General features: G+C 36.7%; 1 protein-coding gene across 19 annotated transcripts in view; it reads left to right on the forward strand.

The window, feature by feature from the left end:
• The window catches only part of PAM (peptidylglycine alpha-amidating monooxygenase), a 280,433-nt gene that overhangs the window by 27,719 nt on the left and 226,265 nt on the right, over nucleotides 1–26,449 (forward strand). For 15 of the 19 annotated variants that reach the window (XM_060296067.2, XM_060296058.1, XM_060296059.1 and 12 more), the window contains exon 2: nucleotides 13,121–13,228. The exons of 2 other annotated variants lie outside the window; for them this stretch is intronic. The gene's annotated coding sequence lies outside the window, so the exon portion shown is untranslated. Of the gene's footprint in view, nucleotides 1–13,120; nucleotides 13,229–21,053; nucleotides 21,216–26,449 lie in introns of those variants that run through there. 2 more of the 19 variants (XM_060296054.2, XM_060296055.2) reach the window with 2 other exon arrangements.

Below are 26,449 nucleotides of genomic sequence, written 5' to 3' on the forward strand. Positions count from 1 at the left end.
ATCAGCTTTTCTCCTGGAAGGAAACTGTTGTGCAACTCTCATCAAGGAAATCCATATTTCATGATATGGATGGGGGCCAGTAGCGATTTTAGAGGTGTGGGTCCCTTAGTGAATGAATGCAAATGTCGGGCTTTACATAGATAAATATTAATATTGAGTATTCTCATAAATACTGGGTATTTCCAGTATCTATTTGTAGCTCCCCATCTAAGAAATTGGAATTCTCTAAGTCATGATTTAGCATGTATAGTAAGTGCATAACTCAGGATTTATTAAATGATACATATATAGACATTTCAACTATATATATATATATATATATGAAACTATATATAGATAGTTGCTACTATCATCATTGGCAGTAGGCAAAATAGATACATTAGCTTTTGGTTTAAGAACTAAAATTATATCACATCTGTGAAAAATCTTTTGCTCTTTCTCACTATAAAAATACTTGAGGGTTTGCTGTGCACCTGAAACTATCACAACATTGTTAATCAGCTATACTCCACTATAAAATAAAAAATTAAAAAAAATACTTGAGGTAAGTCCTATTTCAGTTAATTTGTACTTCCACAGCTCTGATTGACTTCAAACAAATTACTGGACCCTAGTAACAGAAATCATATGTTTGATGTCTTAGATGAGAAATGAACAGATACGAAGTAATTTTCTTTTATAATTTAATCACATAATTCAGCCTAAATTGTTAACAAAATGTGGAAATTTATGTATTAAAGATAAAAATTTATAATAAGAAACCGCCCACATACTTTACTTAAAGGGTAATTACCCTTCATATACTCCATAACTCACTAGCTTTGATGAAGGTGGCAGTGAGTTATTATGGTCTTTACTTTGCCAGAAAAACTTTAATAACTTCATCATGCCACTGGTGTCATAAAGTTATGGATTGCATGCAAGGCATAATAACTTTTTCTTTTTGATAGGAACTACATTTCTCTTTTCAAGTGGTCAGTAATTCACAGTTAGGGATTCAAAAATGGTGGCTTTGCATCTATAGATGATTTCTCTACTCACAACAGCAATGAAATGCCTTATTGATATTTACATACTTTTAAAAAACTACTCATATATTAGTGTGAGTGGAATCCTTCATATGAATTTTAAAAAATAAGGTGGAATTCTTTTGTAACACGACTGAGTAACAGATGATAATATCTGCATTATGGGCTGTGTTACGTCTGGTTTTTATGATGGTATGAAATCAGATATTGTGTTGAGAGAGGCTCATAATTTTATCTGAAACATACAGCTTTGTTTTATTTCATTTGGCTGGAATTCTTCCAATTAAGTAACTTTTAACAGAAAAACTGAGAGCATTGTGGTGGCATTATTAAAACAAGTATGTGTTAATCAGGATGTGTGAGATAAGAATGTGTGAATAGCTGGAGGGGAACATATCAGCTACAAGAACATAATGGTTTGGTGGTTAAGTGCCCTGATGGTTGACACTCAGGGGCAGAGGCTAGAAGGTGTGGGGAAACAGGAAGAATATTTATAGACGACATTACTGAAGGGCGATGCGCTTTGCTAGAGGGAAGTTGGCTAACACTGGAATTATTGGGAGATTCACCTTCAAGTCATAGGTATGAAAAGTATTTTTATTTTTAACTTGGGCCTTTGAAGCATACAATGAAAGGAAATAAAATAGCTGTTTTGCTGCTAAAAACTCAGTCTAGAGACTGAATTTGATGATATTGATTTTTAAAAACTCAAGAAACACGTTTATTGAAAGTTGGTACTTTTAAAAGCAAAACTTATCTAGCAGTTCCACTTCTATACTTCTGGGTATATTCTCAAACAATTTGGAAGCAAGTACTTGAATGGGTATTTGTACACCAATTTTCATAGCAGCGATATTCACAAAAGCCAAAAGGTGTAAATAACCCAAATGTCCATCGACGGTTGAATGGATAAACAAAGTGTGGTATATACAGACAGTGAACTATTACTCAGTATTAAGAAGGAATGAAATTCTGACACATGCTACAACATGGATGAATCTTGAAGACATTGTGCTAAGCGAAATAAGCCAGACACAAAAGGACAAATATTGCATGATCCCGCTTACACGAGGTACCTGGAGTGGTCAACTTCATAAAGATAGAAAATAAAATGGTGGTTGCCAAGGGTGGGTGGGTGGGGGTGGAGGATGGGGAAAGTTGTTTAATGGGTACAGAGTTTTAGTTTTAGAAGATGAAAAAGTTCTGAAGATGGGTGGTGGTGATGGTTGCATGACAGTGTGAATGTATTTAATTCAACTGAACTGTACACCTAAAAATGGTTAAAAAGGTACATTTATGTTATGTATATTTTACTGCACTAAAGAAAACAAAGCTTACTAAAATGGTAATATAAAGTAATAAAATGCTTCCAGTTAGAGAACAAACTAATGAGACAAATATAAGGGTTAGCTAACTGCTCATATTCATAAATATTCAGTAGTCATCATTAGACTAAATTTGGGAAAAACACATTTTCCTTATCTTGTATATGATCTGGGGAATGATTTGCCCATATTTAAAAATATTGTCTTTCAGTACTTGACATAACTCTTGGAGCATGGAAGATGCTCAATAAATATTTGTTGATTGATATTTGTTTATTCAGGAAATTATAGTTATAGCATCATGTGCAAAATAATAAGCTTAACTGTAACTCGTTAAGCTTACTTATAAGCTCAGTGAACAGGTAGCAAATATAACCTTTAAAATACAGGCAATCAAAAATGTAGTATAGATATACTAGATTATGGGAACTAATGTATCTTAGTTATTATAAAATATGCCACGAATTTTTGTTGTTGATATAAAAGCAATATTGATGTGATCTCAAGAAATGAGCAGTTATTTGCCTGAAAGACTGCCTCTAGGATAGCTAGTGCTATTATCCCCGTTTTATAGCTGTACAAAGATCATGGTGGATCTCATGGCCATCTTCATGCTTATTTTACTAAGACAGTAGCTTCTTTTTTTTTAATATTTTATTTTTATTTATTTATTTTTTTATCTTTTTGGCTGCACCCCCGCGGCATGTGGGATCTTAGTGCCTTGACCAGGGATTGAACACACGCCCCCCTGCGTTGGAAGCATGGAGTCTTAACCACTGGACCGCCAGGGAAGTCCCAGACAGTAGCTTCTTCATCTAACCCTCTGGTTCTTATGAGGATAATTTGACTCTTATCCTGGGATCCAAGTGGTGGGGTGGAAAACCTATCTAAACAGTGTGGTATTAGGTTACCTAACGCTGCTTCAGTTGGCTGCTTTTGCCAGGCGGAGAAGTGATGCCACTCTCTTCATTTCTGTGGACAGAGTCTATTTTAAGCCTCTTATAGGAACATTATTTTCATTATTCTGAACAGTGTTATTCTAGTTATCAGAAACTGAGTATCACTTGTAAAAGAGGTTATACAGTTTTATTTTTGTGAGTAACTATGTTTTCCCCCCATTGTTTCTTGAATTATATTTGTTCATTATGGAATATTGGCTAATGCATAAAAAAAGCTCTGTCGTATTTTAAAAATTACCCATTATTGGGAGTTCCCTGGTGGTCCAGTGGTTAGGATTCTGGGCTTTCGCTGCTGTGGCCCGGGTTCAATCCCTGGTCGGGGAACTGAGGTTCCACAAGCCATGTGGTGCAGCCAAAAAAAAAAAAAAATTACCCATTATTTTACCATGCAGAGATAGGCACCGATACCATTTGTTTGTGTGTCAGCAGTTCTACTGTTCTGTCCATGCATATGTGCACACACATTAACAAACAGAGACACAAAACTGGGAGACATAAAATTAGGATTGTAATGATTATTCTATTTTATAACCTGCATATTTTTTCACTGAGCATTAAATAGTAACATTTGCTCATATCCCTAAATATTCTTTCACAGCTGCCTTCTAAGTAGCTGTATTTCCTTTGATTTTATGCCTGCACCAATCCTCTATTACTAGGATTTTAGAATATTCTTCTTTTTTTGCTATTATAAATGACACTATGATGAAAATACTTTTAGATTAATCTTTTCCCTATCTCTTTATTTTTTAAGAATAAATCTCTAGGATAAAAATTAAGTAAAAAGATATGAACATTTTCAAAGGCGTTTGATATATATGTGTCAAGTTGTCCTGCACAGAAAGACTGTGCAGGTTTATACTTTTCTAGTGGTCTGTATCAGAACACCCATTGCCCATCCCAGAATTAGGGCTTTTGTTAACAACAATTTGAGAAGTGGAGAATTGTAATCATTTATTTTAATTTGCATTGGTGGTGAGCATTTGTATATGATTTTTTAGCATATGTATTTCTTCATGTCATGGTTAATCTGATGTGTTCCTTTTTTCTATTTGTGAGATGTATTTATGTGTTAAAGACATTAACCTGGCTGTATGTAGTTTCTTTTGCAACTGCTTTTTCCCCAGTGGATTTTTCTGTTTTCAACATTTTGCCAAGTATTACCAAGGAAAAAAACAAACAAACAAAAAAAACAACAGAAACCTTTGAGGTAGATTACTTAACTCTATTTGGGGTTTGTTTCTGAATACAAGATAGATAAGGTAAATTACCTTCCTCCAACCTCAGGTGAGAAAAACTTACCCTGTCAATTAGTTGTAAAGCATTCAGTTTTATGATCCGTAACCAGATAACTTGTCTCTAGGGTTTTATCTAGGATATGCTAGGCGTTTCTCGAAGGAAAGTGTAGCTGTAGTGAACATTTCCATTTGGGTGTGCTCCATTAAACCAAGTATTGCTGAAACTCAACAGCAGTTGACATTTTTACTGAGCAATATGCAAACATTGAGAGAAGTTTTCCCCATCCTAATAAGGAAGATAATAAGAAATTGATTATTGAGTATTTCTTACAGCAAAGTATTTGAGCAACTCTCCGGCCCTTTTTTCCATGAATGAAGATTACAACCATTTGCTGTTTTGGAGTTATAATTTATATTTATACATAGTATTATGGAATTTAGGAAATTCACTTCAAATACATCAAAGTTAACGTTGATGTGTGTATATATGTGGGTTTGTGTTTATGTTAAAACATATGGGAGGTGGCACAAGTAATGCCAAAATCATTGAGAAAAACATTAAAGGTAAATGAAATCTTTATTGTCATAAATTGCTCTCCAATTCAATAGTGATAAAAGGCATGTGAAGAGACTATAAGGTTACTTTCAAGAATTTACCAAGTTCCAGGAAATGATTGTATTTGTATAAAAGACACCTGACAAATGCACAAGGCTTTTTATCTGTTTACCAAACAATTGATTATTAAGATCTCTTGGCTTGCATAAGCTTTCAAAAACAATATGATACATGGTCACCCATTTGCCATTGACTGGCATTATGAAGAGTTGGAAGGGGGCAGTATACTAACATAATTTTATGGCAAATTTAGTAATTTGAAATCTCTTCTAAATACACTCGAGGTGCTCCCTATCTAAAGGAGCTCTACAAACCATAATTTTGTCAAGTGAAGAATTTGTAGCACGTAATTACCATTGGTTCATTCTTCGTGCAAATCAGAATACAGGTTCACAGTTTTTGAGGCTTATGGTAATCTCATACTGGCTGATAGTTTGATTGTGAGTAGGAAATGTGCTTTCTTTAGCCATCTTAGATAGAAAAAGGTAACACAAAAGTCTCCAGTAGCAGATAAGAGTTCTGCCAAGTCGAGTTTAGCTTTAATCAAGTAACATAGAGATAATTTTTTTTTTCTCTAAAAAAAAAATCTCCCCTTTGGCATCATGGTCGGTTAGGAATCTTGGTCCTCATAGGAACAGAATACATACATTTTTTTCTTTCTACACTAAAATAATGTCTTAGATCTATTTTTCCTTTCTTCCTCTTAAAATTATTTAAGATAACTTACCTGAACTTGTGAATTTTTTCTAGAACACCTGCTTCTTTGCTTTTAAAATTCCTAGAAAAAACACATAGATACATATTTAAATATATATGAAGTGTCTAGGTGTTTCTGATTTTAATGCTTAAATCAAAAGCTTTTTGTAAATGGAAATTTAAAAAATTGTGAAACTATTGGGAAATCTTTTAAAAAGTTGGTTAGTGCAGTATTTTAAGTATGTTATATACATATATATTAATATACTTCAATATATTAAGTACATAAGTAGTGGTTTTATTTTAAAGCTCATTTTATTTAAGTAATATAGTAATATCCTTCCTCATTTAAAAAACTGAACTAGTAAAAGATTTTAAAAGAATTTTGAAAATATTAGATGAATTAAGTAATTATAGGAACACTTTTATCCTAGATTTATATACAAAATTAATTTATCAATTTTGTAAAGTGATTAGAGTTAGAGCAGATAATATTTACATTTTGAACTTAAAAATTCAGCAATATGTGAAACATATTGAATGTGTTGTATTATATTTACCTGAGAATTTCTGCCTTAACAACTTAAAGACCCATTTCTTTCTTTTTTAAAATTCATTAAAAATATTCATATACTCACTGATCTCTAGGGGAACTTTAACTAAAATTCATTACTTATTTAATACTTTTGAATTTTTTCCCCATTTTTATTTATTTTTTGGTTTCCTTTTTTTTTAAGCATCTTTATTGGAGTATAATTGCTTTACAATGGTGTGTTAGTTTCTGCTTTGTAACAAAGTGAATCAACTATACATATATATATCTCCATATTTAGAATGTACATGAAGTGGTTTATTTATCCTTGGCCAGTTACCACTTGAGACTCTATTTTGTAAAGCTAATTTAAATGATCATTTAAACATGCATTACTGTTACTGGTTTTCTTCTATTTCTGGCGTATTGAGGGTCATGCAGCCCTATGATGACCGGGTAACATGGAGGTGAGAGGGGGAGGCAAGACATCATCTCAGTGAAGGTCAGGAAGGGTCAGCCTGGAGCGGAGGTGTGATTTGGGCAGGTGGAAATGAATGTTTTCCTGGAATGAATTGGCAGAAGTAGATTCTTATTGATTTAGATACACTTCTGACCAACTGAAGGGAGGAATTATTCAACCCAGGGTTGAATAAAGCATTTCAAGCATTTTGTAAGAAGTGATTAAATCAGGGAAGCTTCCTATTTTAAAATCAGAGAGAAGATATCAATGTAGACTTTTAGGAAAAGTTTAATTTTTGTAGAGAACTGAAGACATTTTGATGAAATACGAAATTTAGTAAAATTTACAATTTCCCCACCAAAAAATTGAGTGTATAATATTTTTTTACTCTTCAACTGTTTATTCCATAATCAGTTACTGTAGGGGATAGAAACCCAATTGTATACAAGTTAAAAGCAAAAAAAAAAAAATTAAAGATTGTTAGCTTTAAAAATACATATCTATTGATCACGTAAAATGTAATAAACATTCTGCCCTTATCATTTTGCTTGATAATCATGTGCTTCAAAATCTGGCACCATCCTTCATGGGATTCACAAGTCCTATTTCCATTGTGTTGTTTATTTAGGTTATGTAGCTTTTCTCAAAATTAAACAAGTGTTTAGCTGGTTCCTTCAAACATTGACAAAAGAAGATACAGAAAAGTGGTTGGAGAGGGAGAAGAGTTATCCTGCCCAGATACTTTCCCTGTTTCCTCTTTTCTGCTGCTTTCTTTCTGCTGCTTTCTTTCTCTTCACATACTTCGATAAAACTCAAAACTAATTGAGATTTTGGGGGGAACCAAGTGAGACAAGGAGAAAAGTTTACAACTGCTGTCTGACCCCTAGTACTAGTGACACTCAGTTTTTTGAGTACCACTTGCAGTTTCAGAGTGCTTATCAGAGCCACTCTTGCTGCCTTACTTTGTGTGTACAAATTGCTGTTAGTGTTGCTACTATCTGTTTTGTATCAGGCCTGCTAGCTAATTTCCTTGTTTATTAGCTAAGTAATTTTCTTAATGGCTATCCTTTTGACAAACGAAGAAATCTTAGCTGCTCTGAGAGGGAAAACTGAGTTTGAAAAATCATGGTGAAAGGGATAAGGAACATTTGTATTCATGCTGCCGCTATGTTGTTGATATGGGAGAAAATCTGGTGACTGACCTTGATTCTTGACCGAAGTCCCAAAAATACACATAATTTGGCCTTTACCCATAAGACAAATAGCAACAGTCTCCAGTTAAAGCAGGGATTCAATTTCCTTTGGGTTGGGTGTGGAAAAGGGAATCTTTTCCAACCTTATTATCAGCGGGATTAGTGAATTTTTTCCAGAAATATTTTAGATACTCCATTTCAACAGAAGCATTTTGTTTGAATTCATATTTTATTAACCAGGAGTTATTTTGTTTAATTTATACTTGGAGATTTAGAGGCCTGCAGTATTGTTTTTAAGGGAGAAATGTCTTTTTATTAAATAATCAAACAAAATCCAAATACCCAATGGTGTCAACAAAAAACTCCTGTGATCTGATGATAGATTTTGGAATAGGGCCCCTGGAAGAGACAGTGGCACTATATTGGGGAGCCAGTTCAAGATTTCTATAAACAGGTTTAGGTTGGCTGAAGTCCATGAGAGGTGGAACCTCTAGAACTAATCGTCTGTTACCCCACTGACCCTTCAGGAGATCAGTCATCAGGGGTTGCCCTGGATCCATGTTAGGAACCAGGTTTATAGGTGAATAGTCTAGGGCTCTTATAGACCCATCTCTGCCCCTACAGCCTGTGAATATGAATCTGACATGGCACCAAAATGTGTATTTATCCACCAGATGTTATCTCAGAGCTTGGGCAGTGAGATTGGGTATTTGCAGTTCCACATAACAGAAATCCATCTTTTAAGTAAGGCAAGAAAATTTGAGCTTCCTAGTTTTTAAGTAGGAGTCACCTTTGCTCTTGAAAACTGGGTTACGATTAAGTTACCTTTTTATTTTTGTTTATTAAGCACCATAGTCAGCCAGCTAAGATTAGAGAAAATAGTGAAAGAGAAAGCATTTCTCCATCCTATCATTGACTCTCCTTGTACTTTTGCCTTTTTCAGTTTCTTTCCCTTGGTTTCCTCATCCTGTTTGGGACCTCACATTCTATAAACTATGTCTCCCTCATTGAAAAGTAGCCACCTGCTATCTGTATAACTATGAGCAAATTACTTAACCTCTTGGTGCCTTGGTTTCCTTACTTGTAAGATGGCAATAGGATATTATCTACATCATAAAGTTGTTATGAGGATTAAATGCATTAAGATGTGTCAAGCACTTAGCTCCGTACCTGGTTGTACAAAGTGCCAAGTGGCCAATTAGCTAATAATTGCTAATAGAATCTATTAGTGGAAAAACCATAGAAAACCATAGACTTCAGTGCCAAGTTTCAAAATGTTAAATAACATAGACTTGTGAATTCTTTTTAATGTCCAGTAGCACAGGGGCTCCTGTTTTGCTTCTTCTGCCCAAATAGATTTGTAGAATGTCTTAAAGATACAAGAGGACTGTTGGGTCAGTCCCCAGAAGACTGTTGAATAGTGAGAATATCCTAAGTGTCCGAGGAATCATATTGAGTCTGTTACTTTTATTGGAAAAGGAGAGTATAATAACCATACAGTGTTGAGGTGGTTGGTTATTTTATGTATTCATTTCTCTCATAGCAGACACAGTACTTTGTTTATCTAAGGTGAGTGTTCTAAATTATATGACCATTATTAAATCTATGTTCACATTAATTTCTGACATGGTGAGTATATTTCTTTTTGAGGCATCACATTTTTAAACATTTAGAATATAATCTCACCCATTTTACTTTGAGAATACTGTATGTGAAATAATTTTGAAGGACATATTATTTCCTAGTATGAATTTTCAGTAGGTGGCTAATGGCTTTTGACCTGCTGTAGCAGCATACAGAACTGAATGTCAGACAGAGTACTTTTTAAAAGCTGCGTTTTTGTTTTGCATAATGAAGCACAGTAATTCTTTTTGAGATTGCCTTGAATATTTTTCCAAGTAGTTATTGATGGAGACATGTCAGTTTGGTAAGAGAGAGAAGAGAAAATTGTGATGTTCCAGCATTTAGGTTTGAAGACTATTTAAATATATTCAGATTGGTAAATACAAGTATTTTAATAAATAATATCAAATGTAATATATTTATAAGTTAAAAGCCATACAAAGTACGTGGTGTCAACTTTCCACCTTTCCCATATCTTTGGACCATTGTTATGAAAAATCACACATTTTAATCCACTCACTTTTCTCCTTAGTAATTTCCATTTTCTTTTGAAACTTACACAGTATATTCCATGGCCTATTTTCATAAAACCTTTAAGAATTATACATACCGAATAATAATTCTCAAATGTCGTGTGAAAGTAGACCATGGCATGCACTATATAAGTGACAGATTGGTTAGGGTTCGAAGGTTAGCGATTTTAGGTCATTGTCAAGGTTAGTTTCAAATTAAGTATTGGCACAAGTTTTTGTGCAATCACAGTCTTTGCAGTCATGTGCCACATAGTTTATACATTGAGTAATGCTCTGATTTATACTTAGTTGAATTTTTGAGGTGAAGATGTGTATGCAGTTTGGTTAATGCCTAAAGTCCTTGTGGAGTGATGACTGTGAGAAAATGACAATATGAAGAGTTATATTTCCCGTACTGAACATATTAGAGCTGGCATTTTGCCACTGAACCATATGATGAGGGAGGAATATTGTTCGTATGCTTTGCATTTAAGGCTTAATTTCTGAGGCTGAGTTCTAATTTATTTATTCCCTTAGGTAATTACTGGTTTTTCGAGATGCAAAAGAAATATATTATTGGAATTTTTTAAATGGTTAAACTTGTATCATAGATGTCCTTTCTTTAAATTTAGGCACTAAAAATTCTCACACATCAAAGTAGCTTGTGATTCTCATTTGTGGCTAGAGAGTTAACCATCTTTCAATAATGCTTTCAAGTTAGCTTTTCTTCTTTTTTTCTTAACCCAGCATGGGTTCATGAATAAAACTAAACACTGTGATAGATATAGTGTATTATTGCTCTTGCCTATGGCTCTTGCTAATAAAAATTCAAATTCTGGTTAGTTTGCTGGAATCAAATCAAGGTAGTATATGGCATGCTTTTCTCCTGTTATGAGGCCCTCTCGTAGAAAATAGATGGGAGGGAAAGAAAGCATGGGGTGGAGGGAAAGGACAAAGCAATTCAGGGTTAAATATATTTTGGCTTTTCTGCCTATGTTGTGGTAAGTCTGTAAGCTGTACAAGAGTTTTTACTTCTTATTGCCTTGGAATCCTTAAAAATAAAATTCCTATTCCTTAGGACTAACCTCCAAAAAATTCCTATTCTTTAGTCAAAGTATATGAATATGTTGTTGTGTGGGTGAGGTAACAATAACAACAGTGGCACTAACTTAATTTGCTAGTGTAGGTATGCGTTTTTAAATTAATTAATATTATTTTTATTTGGCTGCATTGGGTCTTCATTGCTGCGCGCGGGCTTCCTCTAGTTGTGACGAGCGGGGGCTACTCTTTGTTGTGGTGCGCGGGCTTCTCATTGCGGTGGCTTCTCTTGTTGCAGAGCACAGGCTCTAGGCGTGCAGCCTTCAGTTGTTGCAGCACGCGGGCTCAGTAGTTGTGGCTCGTGGGCTCTAGAGAGCAGGCTCAGTAGTTGTGGCGCACGGGCTTAGTTGCTCCATGGCATGTGGGATCTTCCCGGACCAGCGATCGAACCCATGTCCCCTGCATTGACAGGTGGATTCTTAACCAGTGTGTCACCAGGGAAGTCCCTATGTGTGTGTTTTTAAATACAGCTAGATGAGACGCCTGTCAGCTGAAAAATAGGATAGGTGATGAATAATAGGTAGGTGATTGCTAAAATAATTTGGAATTCTGACATTGCTAAAATTGTCAGCTTGCTTATAAGATGACCGAATCACTAAATCAAATAGGGTTTGGCATTTTAACGAATAAGATGTTTTCCACCAACATCAATACAGGAAAGAATTGTGCCTGGATGCTTTCCTTCCGAATGAGATGTGAGAATTTAGAAACCAAAGAACATGCCGGAGCTAGAGTGATGACGGTACAAGATATTCCATCCTGGAGCCAGGCCCCATTGGGAGGACCCTTAAAGTGCAGTTGGGGGAATGCAAATAAGGAGCGTATTTAGCAAAATTACACATGTATATGACAGTAGGTAGGAATATGGTCTTAGGAGTTAGAGACACCCAAATTTGGTTCTCAGTTTTAACTATTGGAAGGCTGGTCACTTTGGGCAAATAAGTTATTCTCTCTGAGCCTCAAATTTCTTAACTATAAAATAGGGATAGTGATGGTATCTAATTCATATTATTATTCTGAGAAGTAATTACCAAAATTAAAAAATTTTAAAACCTATAGTGAACAAGAACTGCCAATTCCAAAGCCTTGGAAATCTGTTCCATTTATATATTTTGCAAGTAATGAGACACACTGTTACGCAGGCCATAGCTGGCCTCAGAATCCTGCTCAACTCAGAACAGCAGGAAGCTCCTACTATTTTGTAGAAGTTGGCACTCAACATAAAACGTCTTTGTTTTCCCTGAGCGAATCCAATGCTACCTGTCTTCCTTCTTTTTTTCTATTTTGCTGACAGTCTCCCTAATGCAAATATCAATTTACTTATTTGGAAAAGTGGGAATGGAGAGATTGGTTATCCATAATCATAATGTTCAGGCACTGTGGTGGGTGCTTTACAGAAAACTGTGTTAAGTTACTCCCACATTTATATTTCCAGCTCTGTACCCCAAGCTCCGTTCATGAATTACCTTATTACTTGACTCCAGTTAACTGTCTAATAGGTGTCTACCCTTATTGCTCACTGTTCACTGTCCTTCAGTTACACTGGGCTTCCTCATGTTCCTTGACATCCTGAGCTCATTTCTGTCTTGGGACCTTTGTTCTTGCTGATCGCTATGCCTGGAAGGCTCTATCCTTTTATTTTGTGCATCTTGCTCCTTCTCCTTGTTCAAATGCCATTTCTACTGAGACTGAGGTTTCTCTCTGACAACTCTGTCATTATTCTTCCATCTAGTCAGTTTTTTATCTTGTCATCCTATGATGTGTTTCTTCAGAGCCTTTTCCCATATGTATAAAATTATGTTATTCATTTAATTGTTTATTATTTTATCTCCCAACCCAGAATGCAAGCTCCTTGAGATCAGTGGCCTTGTATGGTTTACTCAACACTGTATTCCTGATACCTGAAACTGTGCCTGGCTCACAGGAGTGCTCTGAACAACCTTCAGAGGTATGATTATTCTTTCCTTAGTTTTATAGTTGAGAGAAGTGATGATCAGGGAGTTTAAGTAGCTTGCCCAAGATCACAGGGATTAGAGGTGGCAGAGCTGGGATTTAGACTCAATGCTGTGCTCTAATAACCTATGCCACGATGCCTTCCCTTCCTTAGTTGAAGGTCAGGAACGTCAGTGGGAGGCAGGGGGCTGTGTTGGTTCTTGGAGCTTCCTTTGAGTCCCAGGGCCAGCGGTTAATGTTTCCACAGCATTGTCAGACAAGAGCTGGTCCTGATCACCTTATACTCTAGTATCCTTGGCTTATCTTCTCTTCCCTTTTCCTTTTCGACTCAGTGCCCAAGACACGCATGATTAATATTTTACAAGAATGCATTCAATCCTTTACTGCTTGGGAAAAACAGTGAAACACGAGATTTTAAAGAAGTTCCCGAAGGGCTAGAATCCATGAGTTTGAACCCATATGGAATCTTCCACCTGGCCAGGGTTCTTCCTTTTTATATACATGCTGTTTTTTGAGCGTTTTTTACTTGGCAGTGGTTGCAGCTATAACTTTCTTTTTGTGAGTTTGGTCGTACTTGGCCCCTATTGACTTAAATTGACTTAAATAGTTCCACCTCTGTGCCTTTCTGCCCCATCACCCAACCCCCTTGCAAGATGCGGTGGTGAAGCTGGGCTATTTATATTGTTTTAACCAGATATACTATAGAATAAAACAGGCAGTTTTCAAATGTATATCATTAAAATGTATAAATGTGTTTCAGCTTTTTGGGGAAAGAAAAAAAAGAAAATTTATACCAGGACAGCTGATTAAAATGGGATAATCCACTGCATTTAATAAGTCACACCTAGCAGATTATAGAGGGAAAAGTTATTGGTGCTCTTTATTCTAGGACATTTGGTGTGTGTTGCTGCATTTGACCTTTTAGAAGCTGTTGACATCATTTGGGAACTGCCAGTAAACCTGCCTTAATCTGTTAAACAGGAGGAATCTTAGCATTGTGGAACTGACTGGTTGATTAATTTAAATCCAAACACACACAGTCCTGCCTGGATGCCCTTTGTGAGACCCTCACACAAAAGGATTTCATTCAGAGGCATTATAACCCACATCCTGCTGTCAGACCCTTTCAGCTCAGTTGGTCTTCTTAGGCTGCAGGCATCATCTTTAACCCCTCTTATGCTTCCTTTTTTTTCATGAAAACAGTATCTGTGTTTGGATTCATACAAATGCTCTACATTTTCAGCAAAGTTCTTAATTTGTATCCCAGGGAAAAGGTATTTTAAAGTTCCACTAATTGAGAGACTAAAATGGGAACTTATCTTAAACTGGCTTCTTTAGAGAAACTACATTAGAACTTAATCCAGTGCTTCCTTTGGGAATTATAATCAAAATTAGAATCATGACATGTTGAAGTAAATTCTTGGTATTAGAGTAAGCCATCATCTATAATTCCTTTGACTTTTAGATTCAAAACATTGAAGGTTTTATAATCATTGTTTACTTTTGGGAAAACATCAAAGTTAATTGACTCATGGGTGAGTTCAGTGGTAGTATAAAGATCCTGAATGTTTAAATGAAAGCAAAGTTTAAATTCTTTAAGGATAAAACTTTGAATAATTTCAGTCTATTACAGGGACTAAGAAAAGTACCCATACATTGGGCACTCTGATGGGCTTGGTTGCAGAAGAGGGCAGATATTTGTGTGGGAGAAACAAAAGCATTGCCTTAGAATGCTTTCCTAGCACATAGAATGTTAGACTGGAAAAGATCAACACCCTCATTTTGAACAACAAAAAAACTAAGGTCCCCACTTAATTATTCAAGCTCTTACTTGGCCAATTTCTGTTTCCTCATCACCCAATTATAGACTGTACTGGAATACAAATGAAGCCTTTCAAAGAAGGTGGTATAATTTGATTCTCTGTGGTTTTGTTCATTATTATTACTTGTAATAACTTTTTAATTGAGAGCTTTTGATGTGCCAGTACTTTATGCATTATCTTTATCGTCATAACTACAGTATGAGGTAGTACTAGTGTTCTTCTCTTTTTGAAAATGAAGATCTGATGTTTAGAAAAGTCAGGGATTTTCCCAGAATAGCTGAATCATGAGATAAGATACTTTTTTTTTTTTTTTTCCTTTGAGAAGGTAGACTTGTAGCTAGATATAGGGAGGAGAAACGGGTAGTAAGAAATGTTTCTCCCAAGCCTCAGGAGTTGCCTTGAGAATATTATGGTGATGTGAATGACTCTGCCGTGGGTCACTGGCAAGGAAGAAAAATTAAGGCCATTCTGGCCTTAATTCTTCAGAAACAGTGGATTGGTTGTGGGGGGATATGAAAGCACCTCCTTTCTGGCCGTCATCAGAAGCAGTAGATGTCCAGGTGAGGAGCCTGTTGGGGAACCAGAGGACCTAGAAGATATGTGGTTCAAGAGAAATCATTGCATCATTTTGAGACTCTGTTTTTTATTTGCATTTCTAAAGGTGAAATTCCAATTTCTACCTTACCCTACCGCACTAGGTTGTTTCAGAGATTAAGTAAAATAATTTATTCTTTGGAAAATCAAAAAATCATTTTGGAAAATTAGGACACAATACATTTTTTTTGTTTATTTATTCAATAAATATTTATCAAGTGAATGCCAAAGGCAAATCATAGGTGCTATATTGAGAATAGGAGGCAAATATAGACTTTGTCTCTACTTTTCAGAAGATTGAAGGGAGAGGGAAATAAGACGCAAGATAATAACTAGGTAGTAGAATGTTTTAAATGCAGTTAGCCAGGTGGAGAATACTGTGGAATTTCTGGGGTGGAACCAGTCCCTGATGGAGGAGGTAGATCTTGAAGGATGGTAGGATTTGGGCTGCCAGGGAGGAGACACAGGAGGAGTGTATGTGCGGGGTGGAATGAGGAGGTAGGTGTGGGATTCCAGGAAGAAGAAACAGTAAGAGCAAAGGCTTAGAGGAGGGAAGGTATGGGGACATATTAGTGTATCAGATTGTCTAATTGGCTGTAGCTGAAGGTGCCTGGAGATAAGGTTGGCAAAGATGTGTTCACATGGAATCTGTGAACTCTGCACTTTATTCAGTGGTGCACAGGAGGAGCTTTTTAGGATTTTGAGTTTTGTGGTAATCTGGTCAAGGCCATGATTTGTGAAGACTCATTAAGGACAAAGTGATACGAAGAATGATTAAAGAGGTGGGACAATGAAGTCAGGAAGACCAAGGACCAGAGCGTTATGAGATGACTGATAGAGAAGATCTAAGCTAGAGGGGCAACTGTGGGGCTGGAGCAAGGAGAAGATACATCTGTGAAATTTGGCCACTGAGTGGGTTTGGCCAGTGATGAAGAGTTAGAACCCTTTTGCCGTTGGAAGTTAGTGTGATACTTTTTCATTAAATCAGTATGAATTTGTTTTATTTAACAAATTTAAGCTCATATGCTAATAATAAAATCCCATATACACTGTCATTTTTCAGCCCTTATGCTATCTTTAATTGGAATTAGGAAAAGTGTTGTATTAAGACCAGAGGAGCCAAGAATGTTGCTTCTCTGGGCTAAGAGGAAGTTCAGTGTAAATCATGAGGCAAAGCTGGGTTAGAATTGAGGGTGTTTTGAAATCCCCACCCCTTCCTGAAATAGCTGGAATACTTCTCCCACTCAGTAGCTTGTAAAATTACCCACCACTATAAAACCTGACAACACCATATCCTGGTGCCTTTCTCACCTTCTGCGATGGCCCACACTCTGTCTGTGGAGTATGTTTCTCTAAATAAGTCCACTTCTTACCTAAAAAAAAAAAATAGAATGGAGGGTTTTTTGCCTTATCAGAAAGGTGGTTTCCAGGAGGGGGCACTGTAGCTGACTAGTCAAGGCTTTAGAAATTCTGGCCAAATATCCCCTCAGAAGTGGTGCTTTAACTTACATTTGCTTTTGAATTGGCACTTGCCAACATGAATTTAGTTGAAGAAATAAGTTAAGCTCAGAGTCTCATTGAACCCTAAACTTCAATTTAATGATTAAGGTGGTTTGTAGATGAGATTTATAATACTTTCGACAGTCAAGGGGTGATTTCTTTGCTGTGTCTTTGTTTCCTGTGAAAGAGTATTTTACCTTCTAATTTTTGTTGTCTTTCAATTTGAGATATTATAATATTGTTTGGATGTCTGTGAAGCCTTAAGATCCATTGGGAAATAAGAAGTGGATTTTCTGACATTTAGGACAGATAAAAGGGGGTATACAGTTATCCAGAAAGAATATGTCAGAGCTTGGTGGAGCTAGTGCTGTTATGCGGTACTTTGTCCCAGCTCCCAGCTCTGTGCTGTGAGTGGCCTAATGTGGGTGTGTGCTTCACGGGCTTCTCTGTGCTATCCTTGGGAATCCAAGTAAAGGAGGTAGTTATCATTTAAGAAAGAGTTTATCATCTTCCCTAAGAAGGTGGGAATGAGATTGCATTGATCAAGAGATTTAGTGGAGTGTCAAGAGGAAATAGAACACTCACGAGAATGTGACACATTAAGCTGTTTTTGTAGCGTAAGAGGAGAATAAAAACTAAATAAAGCCTGGATTTAGGGAATGAACGTTGGAGATACGAGGCCCCTTTTCCCTAAAGCAAGCGTCTTTTTTTTTTTTTTTAGGGTAGGAGTTAATTAATTAATTAATTAATTTTTGCTGTGTGCGTCTTCGTTTCTGTGCGAGGGCTTTCTCTAGTTGTGGCAAGCGAGGGCCACTCTTCATCGTGGAAGCAAGCATCTTTAACAGGACACAAAATCTGGCCACCTGGGGCCATTTGTCTCACGGACACTTGATTTCTATTCCTGCTGGTGGTCTTCCATATTCCCTTCAGCCTTCTGTAGTGGGCGGACATCTTTTGGTTTGGTCTTATTTTTGGATAGGCTATTTCTTTAATGATGTAGAGAACATTTAATTAAATTACATATTTGTAAGAAGAACCAGTACAATGAAAAGATCATATTGATTAACATAGACAATTTTAAAAAACAATTACAATATTAAGATCAAATTCAAGAACACTCAAAAGTAATTTTTGGTTAGCAGGCAGCCCAGTGGGTGAGTGCTGCAGCGCAGGAGCTGGTGACCTAGGGCATCCTGCTTAGCCTCAGCATTCAGCACGTGAGGGACTTGGAGAGACTCTTTTCTAAACTCAACCTTTTTTTAAAAAAACCCTAGCAGGGGGCTTCCCTGGTGGTGCAGTGGTTAAGAATCTGCCTGCCAATGCAAGGGACACAGGTTCGAGCCCTGGCCCGGGAAGATCGCACATGCCATGGAGCAACTAAGCCTGTGCGCCACAACTACTGAGCCTGAGCTCTAGAGCCCGCAAGCCACAACTACTGAGCCCATGTGCCACAACTACTGAAGCCTACGCGCCTAGAGCCCGCGCTCTGCAGCAAGAGAAGCCACGACAATGAGAAGCCCGTGCACCGCAACAAAGAGTGGCCCCCACTCACCCCAACTAGAGAAAGCCCGCACACAGCAACAAAGACCCAACGCAGCCAATAAATAAATAAAATTTATTAAAAACAAACAAACAAAAACCCTAGCAAACTAGCTTTACTGTTGTACTCTTACTTTATGACCATCCCATCTCTGGAGTAGTCAATACACCTGTTCCCTTTTGTGTGCATGCTGTCCAGATAACCTTTATTTACCTTTCCCAACCTAGTTTTGTTTAGACAGGTGGATCATCTCCCAGAAAGAGTTGTTTGAAACAACCTTGAAATAGTCTGGCTAGTATGTTAGGATCTAGTCCACTGAAGCTGTCATTGGTCTTCTCTGAGAGCAAGTAAATCAGGATTGCAAGTTCAGAACACATTTAGATGAATTTTCATATTTTGAATTACAGTAGTAATTCATATCCATGGTGTTTAGAAAAACTTTTAAAAGTTTAAAATTATGTAATATAAAAATTGGAGGACTCTCTCAGTCTATAATTGAAACTGCCAGAAGTAACCACTCTCAGAAATTAGGTGTATATCTTTTGGGCATTTTCAAATAAACAAATGCATTTGTTTTAAAATTTGAATCATATATATAATGTGTATATATATATATATATATATATATATATAGAGGTGTGTGTGAATCATATATATAGGAGGGTTGGCCAAAAATTTTGCTCAGGTTTTTCCATGTGATCTTACAGAAAAATGTGAACAAACTTTTTGGCCAACCTAATATGTGCATGCGTGCGTGCGTGCGTGTGTGTGTGTGTGTATATATATATATATATATATACACACACACACATATATATACACATACATATATATATACACACAAATATACACACATACATCTATATATGCACATATATATGTATATACACACTACTTTCATGAAATTCATGGTAAACTTTGCATGTTTTGCTCCTCAGACTCGGTATCTCAGGAAAAACAAGTGAGAGGTTAGGAGTAATTCCATTTTGTTGGAAAGCCTTTTCACTTTACCTAAATTAAGGAAAACTGAAATATTATGTTTTTCATGAGCGCTGACCTTACTATACTATTTTCAGAATTCTCCCCAACCTCTATGGTAGCAAAAAGTCCAACTTGTCAATTAGGTTAAAATTCTCTATGTTTTTCCAGACTGTAAATCGGTGCTGTGGTATTCCATTTTACTATTTTTGTAAGCAGTATTATTGCCATACATTTGTATGGTATTTACTCATAAGGGAAACATTAAAAGGCAGGCTTAGCTTCATCTGAATTGAAATAGAGATAATAATAATTTCTTTGTAGTAGCTTGCAGTATACAGTACAGAATGACAACCTTCATTTTTTATTGTGTTATGAGTATCTTAAAGAGGATCTGCCAAGTTACTTGATTATTCTTGCAATTACAGTATTCTACAGTAGAAAAAATTAGACCATGGTATTGTTTAAAAAAAGTCAATCCAATATAGAGAAGAAAACAATAGTTTTTATAGTACAGATGATAAATTACATACTTATTAAAACATCGCATCTGATCAAATAAGCATGATATGTCATTATAGACTCAGTTTGATGTTGAAACGTTGTTATTTTAAGCAATTACTTTAAACCTGGTATTATTAAGAGGGGTTGTGTTCTTGTGAATGGGGTGCCAGATACACGGGAGAACAAATAGTTCAAAGGGAAGGTTTAAATTATGTATAGTTTTGGGAGTTGTTAGAAGTAGAAGTAATTTTGCCTGTGATAGAAGACTTAACCAGGAAGACTGTGGAGCAGTAAGATGGTAGATTTCTTCTTATTTTATCTGGGTGTCATAATTGGGCATTTGGCTTGGGGGTGTTTTCTGGATAAGTGATGTATTGGCGGGGATTTATTGGAGCCCGGAGATAAATGGAACGGGCAGATGCCGTCTCCTGGAGAAGTAAACGCAGAGCATCAGTTTTCATTGTTATCGGTACTCTGACCTCCGAAGGCACAGATGTGAGCTTTCTTTTCAAAGGGAATCAAGTATTCACCCTCAAGGAAAAGGATGTTTGTAATGTAATAATATTAATGCTTGTTAAGTGAGAAAACCATCTATGAATACTTATACTGTTGCAACCTGGGTGCATTATTTATTGACCTGTGACTTCATCAGAGCTTTAGCTGTGAGAAGAATATTGCCAATGGAATCATGTAATGACAGTTGTCATTAAAAGTCACATTGCGGTGAATAGATTCAGAATTCATTGAGTCCCCTTGCTCTGTGTCACACTCGCTGCTTCTGTGACAACCTTCATTTCCTACTTAGTAAATCCAAGCCTGGTCGCTGGAGCCCCAGGAAGTTGTTAAAGCAATTAAAGGCTTCTGTCTCCCAGCACATTGCTTGGTTACCATAGTATCCTCTGCCTCCAAGTCTCTCCTGATGATGTCAGTATGCATACAGGGGTTGTTCAGAGCCTCTACGTGGGGATGATTCACCCCGCAATAAAGCCCCTCACCCGTTGCTCGGTTTCCAGTTCTATTTCAGACATCCCTAGAAATGGAAGGTAAGTGCCTTGTTTTGCATATCGGAGAATTACCAAATGCCTCTATTTTTCTCTTTCAGGTGAATGAATGGTTTCTTGCTTTCTACGATATACTACTGACTGAAAACATAGTATATGTTTCAGCCAATTACCTAGAACAGACTTTTAGTTTGTACTTAAAGTGCGTGTATGTGTTTGTGTGCGTCTGTATGCGCACATACATGGCGTGGGCTTATATAAATAACTGTGGGTGTACAATGTAATGCTGGCTACTGTCCCTGGTAAGCAGCAATAGCAAACACAGTAGAGCTTTTTATTTCAAATGATTTGAAATATACAAATTCCTTAAAATATTTTGACAGGTGTCACAGCACAAATGCAGTTTTCTGAGTGTGAATTATGTATTTTTTATTGATACTTTGTATATTTTATCCAGTTTTAAACAGTATTAACATTTGAAAGGTCTAAGAGGCTATGGGAAGATATTTTTAGAAAGAAGGGCCAAGTTACATTGAGAATTTGCATGTTAGGGAAATTAAAACTTAAATTGTTAAAACAAAGATTTAGTTACAGGGGGATATATGAAGTTTAAAGTATATTGATAACCATCATTTCATACTAATTTCATACTTTTAATGCTTTTCACAGATCTCCCAATTTGATAATAAAAATAGTGCTTCTATTATTGTGACAAATGAAATCAGCGCTTCATAAAAGTTCTCCTTTAACACATACTCATGCTCCTTAAGGATAAGCCAGCTGTGTTCAGCTTTATGAAAAGAATATTGTAGACATTTACAACATTCAAATAGAAGAGCCATGAATGAATATTTCCCTTGAAAAGTTAGTTTTCTGTTTCAAGTTTTCTACCACAATGTGTCCTATCAATAAACACTAAGTGATGAGACACACAGGTTTCTCTCTACTGCCTATGTCTGACTCTCTCCGTTCCGAGAGTTCTGTCCATATGACAATGTTAGTTGTGCATTTATTTCCTCTTCCTTATTCCCAAGGGACTATTTCAGTATACTCTATGAAGAATGTAATACTGTGTTTAAATGGATGTGGTAGGTAAAGGCAGTTTCTAAATAATTAATGGATAGCTTTGCAGGAGAATGAAGAAGAGGGGAGTAGGTAGGATGGGGACTCTCCCATTTCTTTATGTACCTGAACCTTTATTATATGTAGGAGGTAGACAGATGGCTCTTTTGAGAGGTCAGTAAATGGTCTAGACTGTCTATTTCTAGAGAGACTGATTAAAACTGGCGTTTTCTTTCTTGTATTTTTGGAGTCTTCTGGAATATACCCTGCTCTCTACCTTTGCTTTGTTTTTGTGCAATATTATGTTAGTGGACTGATAATGTTCTTCATTCACCTTTCTTTAAAGAATCAGTGAAAAACATAGTTGTGAGAGAGTGTAAAAAAAGGTTAAAAATTTAGTTTCACATAAAAGATATCTGTCTTATCTTGAATATCATAAATGCTTATTTATGAATGAATTCCTTTCTACCCTAAAATATGCTAAAATGCTTTGACTTTTAATTTCTTTACTGTTTTGAATACTTAATCCTGCTTATGTGTTTGAAAATTTGCTAGTTAATTCAAAAAAGTTCCTGAAAAATAGAGAGAAATTATGATACCACCTAGTTTAGATTACCGTAGGTTAAATGTTAAAGAAATTAAGTCAATATAAACTGTTTCCATACTTTTTAAAACCTTTTTATTGGAACACTTTTCATACGTTTGTATTGGAAAGAAGAGTATATTGTATTCTAGGCTATGTTACATCAGGTTTTTGCTCTTTGTTGTATTAATGTTTTGGGTAATATAATGTACTCTATTGAGTAGCTAACTCTTTGTAGTAAGAAAAATACTTCTGCAGTTTTGAATCCTTAAGATATCCATGTATATCTCCTCCTGCTGACTTAACCAATACAAGTAGCAGTTTATACAGAGTGTACTGTAAAGATTACAGTTTCCTTCATGCTTCAGGCAGGAAGTGGTTCCAAGCAGTTTTAGGCAGGGTGATTTTAAAAATTGCTTTAGGAGAGTTTTCATTCTATTTTTATGTCCTAATAAGAATGTTTTAAGTTTTATGCATACTTAAACTTGCTCCTGCTGAAATATGGAAATGCCAGGTCTGTAGACTTTGCCAGTGTGAGACAATGAAACATGGCAGAAAAAGGATCATTTTGGCTTTTACTAGAAAGACAAATAAAACCAGTATCCAGAAGAATGAGAGGAAGCTGTAATAGAGAACATGGACCTGGAAATGAACATTTTGTCCAGTGAGAGGAAAGAAGCTCAAGCTGTGAGGGCTTGGTTAAATGCTTAGCCCACTTGTCTGTGTTCGTTTAATGGCAGAGCCAGGGCTGGGACCTAGATGCCTACAGTCGAACAGGCCGGTTTTCATTTATGTGACCCCACATGCCCCAGTTAGAGTAGAGCACTTTTTCCTAGTCAGCTTTTACTTTCTCCCAAAAAAGGAGTGATGAAACAGTATAAAAACTAGGAAGGTATTATTTTTCTTTTGTTGCAGTAACAAATTATTGCAAACTTGGTGAATAAAATTTGTTATCTTAGAGCTCTATTGGTTAGAAGGCTGACACAGGTCTCAATGGACTAGAAAATCAAGGTGTCAGGGCTGTATCCACTTCTGGAGGCTCTAGGGGAGAATCCATTTGTTTGTCTTTTCCAGCTTCTAGGGGTCACCTGCATTCCTTGGCTCATGGCCACCCTCCTTTACCTTAACAGCTAGCAAGTACAGACCGAATCCTTATGAGGCCATCTCTCTGGTTCTTCAAGGCTGGGAAGCAACCTTCATTTTAAGGCAGTGGTCCCCAACGTTTTTGGTACCAGGGACTGGTTTCGTGGAAGACGATTTTTCCATGACCGGGGGGCGGGGGATGGTTTCAGGATGATTCAAGCTCATTACATTTATTGTGAACTTTATTTCTATCATTATTACATTGTAATATATAATGAAATAATTATACAATTCACCATAATGCAGAATCGGTGGGAGCCCTGAGCTTGTTTTCACCTGCCACTCACTGATAGGGTTTTGATATGAGTCTGCAAGCAATTGATTTGTTATGCCCTCTGTGTAGTCAAACCTTTCTGCTAATGATAATCTGTATTTGCAGCTGCTCCCCAGCGCTAGCATCACCTCCTCAGCTCCACCTCAGATCATCAGGCATTAGATTCTCATAAGGAGCGCGCAACCTAGATCCCTCACATGCGCAGTTCACAGTAGGGTTCGCGCTCCTATGAGAATCTAATGCCACCGCTGATCTGACAGGAGGCGGAACTCAGGTGGTAATGCGAGCGATGGGGAGCGGCTGTAAATACAGATGAAGCTTTGCTCGCTCACCTGCTGCTCACCTCCTGCTCTGCGGCCTGGGTCCTAACAGGCCATGGACTGGTACTGTTACCGGTACAGGGAGCAGGGGGATTTGGAGACCCCTGTTTTAAGGGGCTCATGTGATTAGATGTGGCCCACTGGATAACCTAGGATAATCAGCCCATTTTAGGACAAGATCCTTATCCTTAATCACATCTGCAAAATCCTCTCTGTCATGTAGGGTAACATATTCACAGGGTGGGGGGTTAGGATGTGGACATCTTTGGGGACCATAATTCTGCCCCCCTCAGAGACTTCAAAATATATGGCTGATTCTATCAATATTAAATTCACAAGTCAGATATTTTTACTGATAACTATAACTTAAACTTGTGATTGCCAACAGAGACCACGAAATCTTGACCTAATTCAGTGGATGCAGTCATCCCTAAGGATATTAAAATGCCTCAAGATAATTAATGAGGGAAAATCATATTAGAAAGAAATGTTTCACCAACTCAAATGTTCAGAACTCTGAGGTAAAGATGTGAGTCTTAGAAAGTGACACTATTCTCAGCTTAATAGTTTTAGTGAAAGGCTCACATCAGATGAAGTTAATTAAACAAAACTGATTTGGGATTGTGAAAATTCCATTAGCTAACTCCTATGTGGATGAGCCTGCGTTTCTTTAGAAGCCGAAGGGTAATAGCAAGGCCACTAGAGACCAAAATGTGAGATCTGGTAACCCTGAGTTTTGAATAACACTGTCGTTCATTGATCTGGCATTAAGCCATATGAGTCACAGGACTCAGCAAATGAGCCTGGCAGGTATGCCTTGCAGGGTTTCCTAGGAAAGGCACAATCTATTACCACAATCAATAATGCTAGACTTGAGACCAACAGCTGCAAAAATAGTTTCTCTTATTGTTTACATCCTGTATTTATCTTCAGTTTAAGCCAGTTCATAGCACATGTATCCATCTGTACTAAGCATAAGGTAATTTATATCTAGTAGTAGTTTTTAAATCTTGTTTGCTAAACACTAGTGGTAAAAGATGCAGAGGAGAAAGTGCTCAGGCATATTACTTTGGGACAGGAAGCCTAAAATTACATTTTGCTGTGGTTCTCTCAAGGAAAGGAGATGGAAAGAAAACCGACTGTTTTCCTGCAAGTATTCCTTTTTAGTTTTGGAATAATTTTCTGGAGGAAGACTAAACAGTACCTTAAGACCCTTATTTGGAAGAAAAGGGCTTGTGGAACACCATACATTTCTTTGCAAGAGGTAATTATTTTGACATTGATTCTCTTTGGTCGTAGAGAGTAAAACAACCTTAGGATTCTATATAAAAGTGAAATCTGGGCTTCCCTGGTGGTGCAGTGGTTGAGAGTCCACCTGCCGATGCAGGGGACACGGGTTCGTGTCCCGTCTGGGAAGATCCCACGTGCCACGGAGCGGCTGGGCCCGTGAGCCATGGCCACTGAGCCTGCGCGTCCGGAGCCTGTGCTCCGTAATGGGAGAGGCCGCAACAGTGAGAGGCCCGTGTACCGCAAAAAAAAAAAAAAAAAAAAAAAAAGTGAAATCTGAATTTATGCTGTCATGGGACTTATTTGTCAATTAAAATATCATTAAAGGAAAACTTATTTGACAATGAACTTAAAAATTAAAATCAGTGAGTTATACAATTTGATAAATGATATAAATAAATAAAAGGCAAAATATAAATAAATAAAACGCAAACACCTTTAAACATTTTTTTAAATGTATACGGAATATTCAGTTTAATACTGAATTTTCCCAGCTATGGTAAATTAGAGAGAATAGAGATGAAATCTCTCTGTTTTGTTAAAGAAAAAAAAAAAAACCACAGAGCAGCTGCCTTCTCTGTGATAAAATAGACTGTTTAATCTTTAA

Source organism: Globicephala melas, chromosome 3 (assembly GCF_963455315.2).
Source record: "Globicephala melas chromosome 3, mGloMel1.2, whole genome shotgun sequence".
Taxonomy (NCBI): domain Eukaryota; kingdom Metazoa; phylum Chordata; class Mammalia; order Artiodactyla; family Delphinidae; genus Globicephala; species Globicephala melas.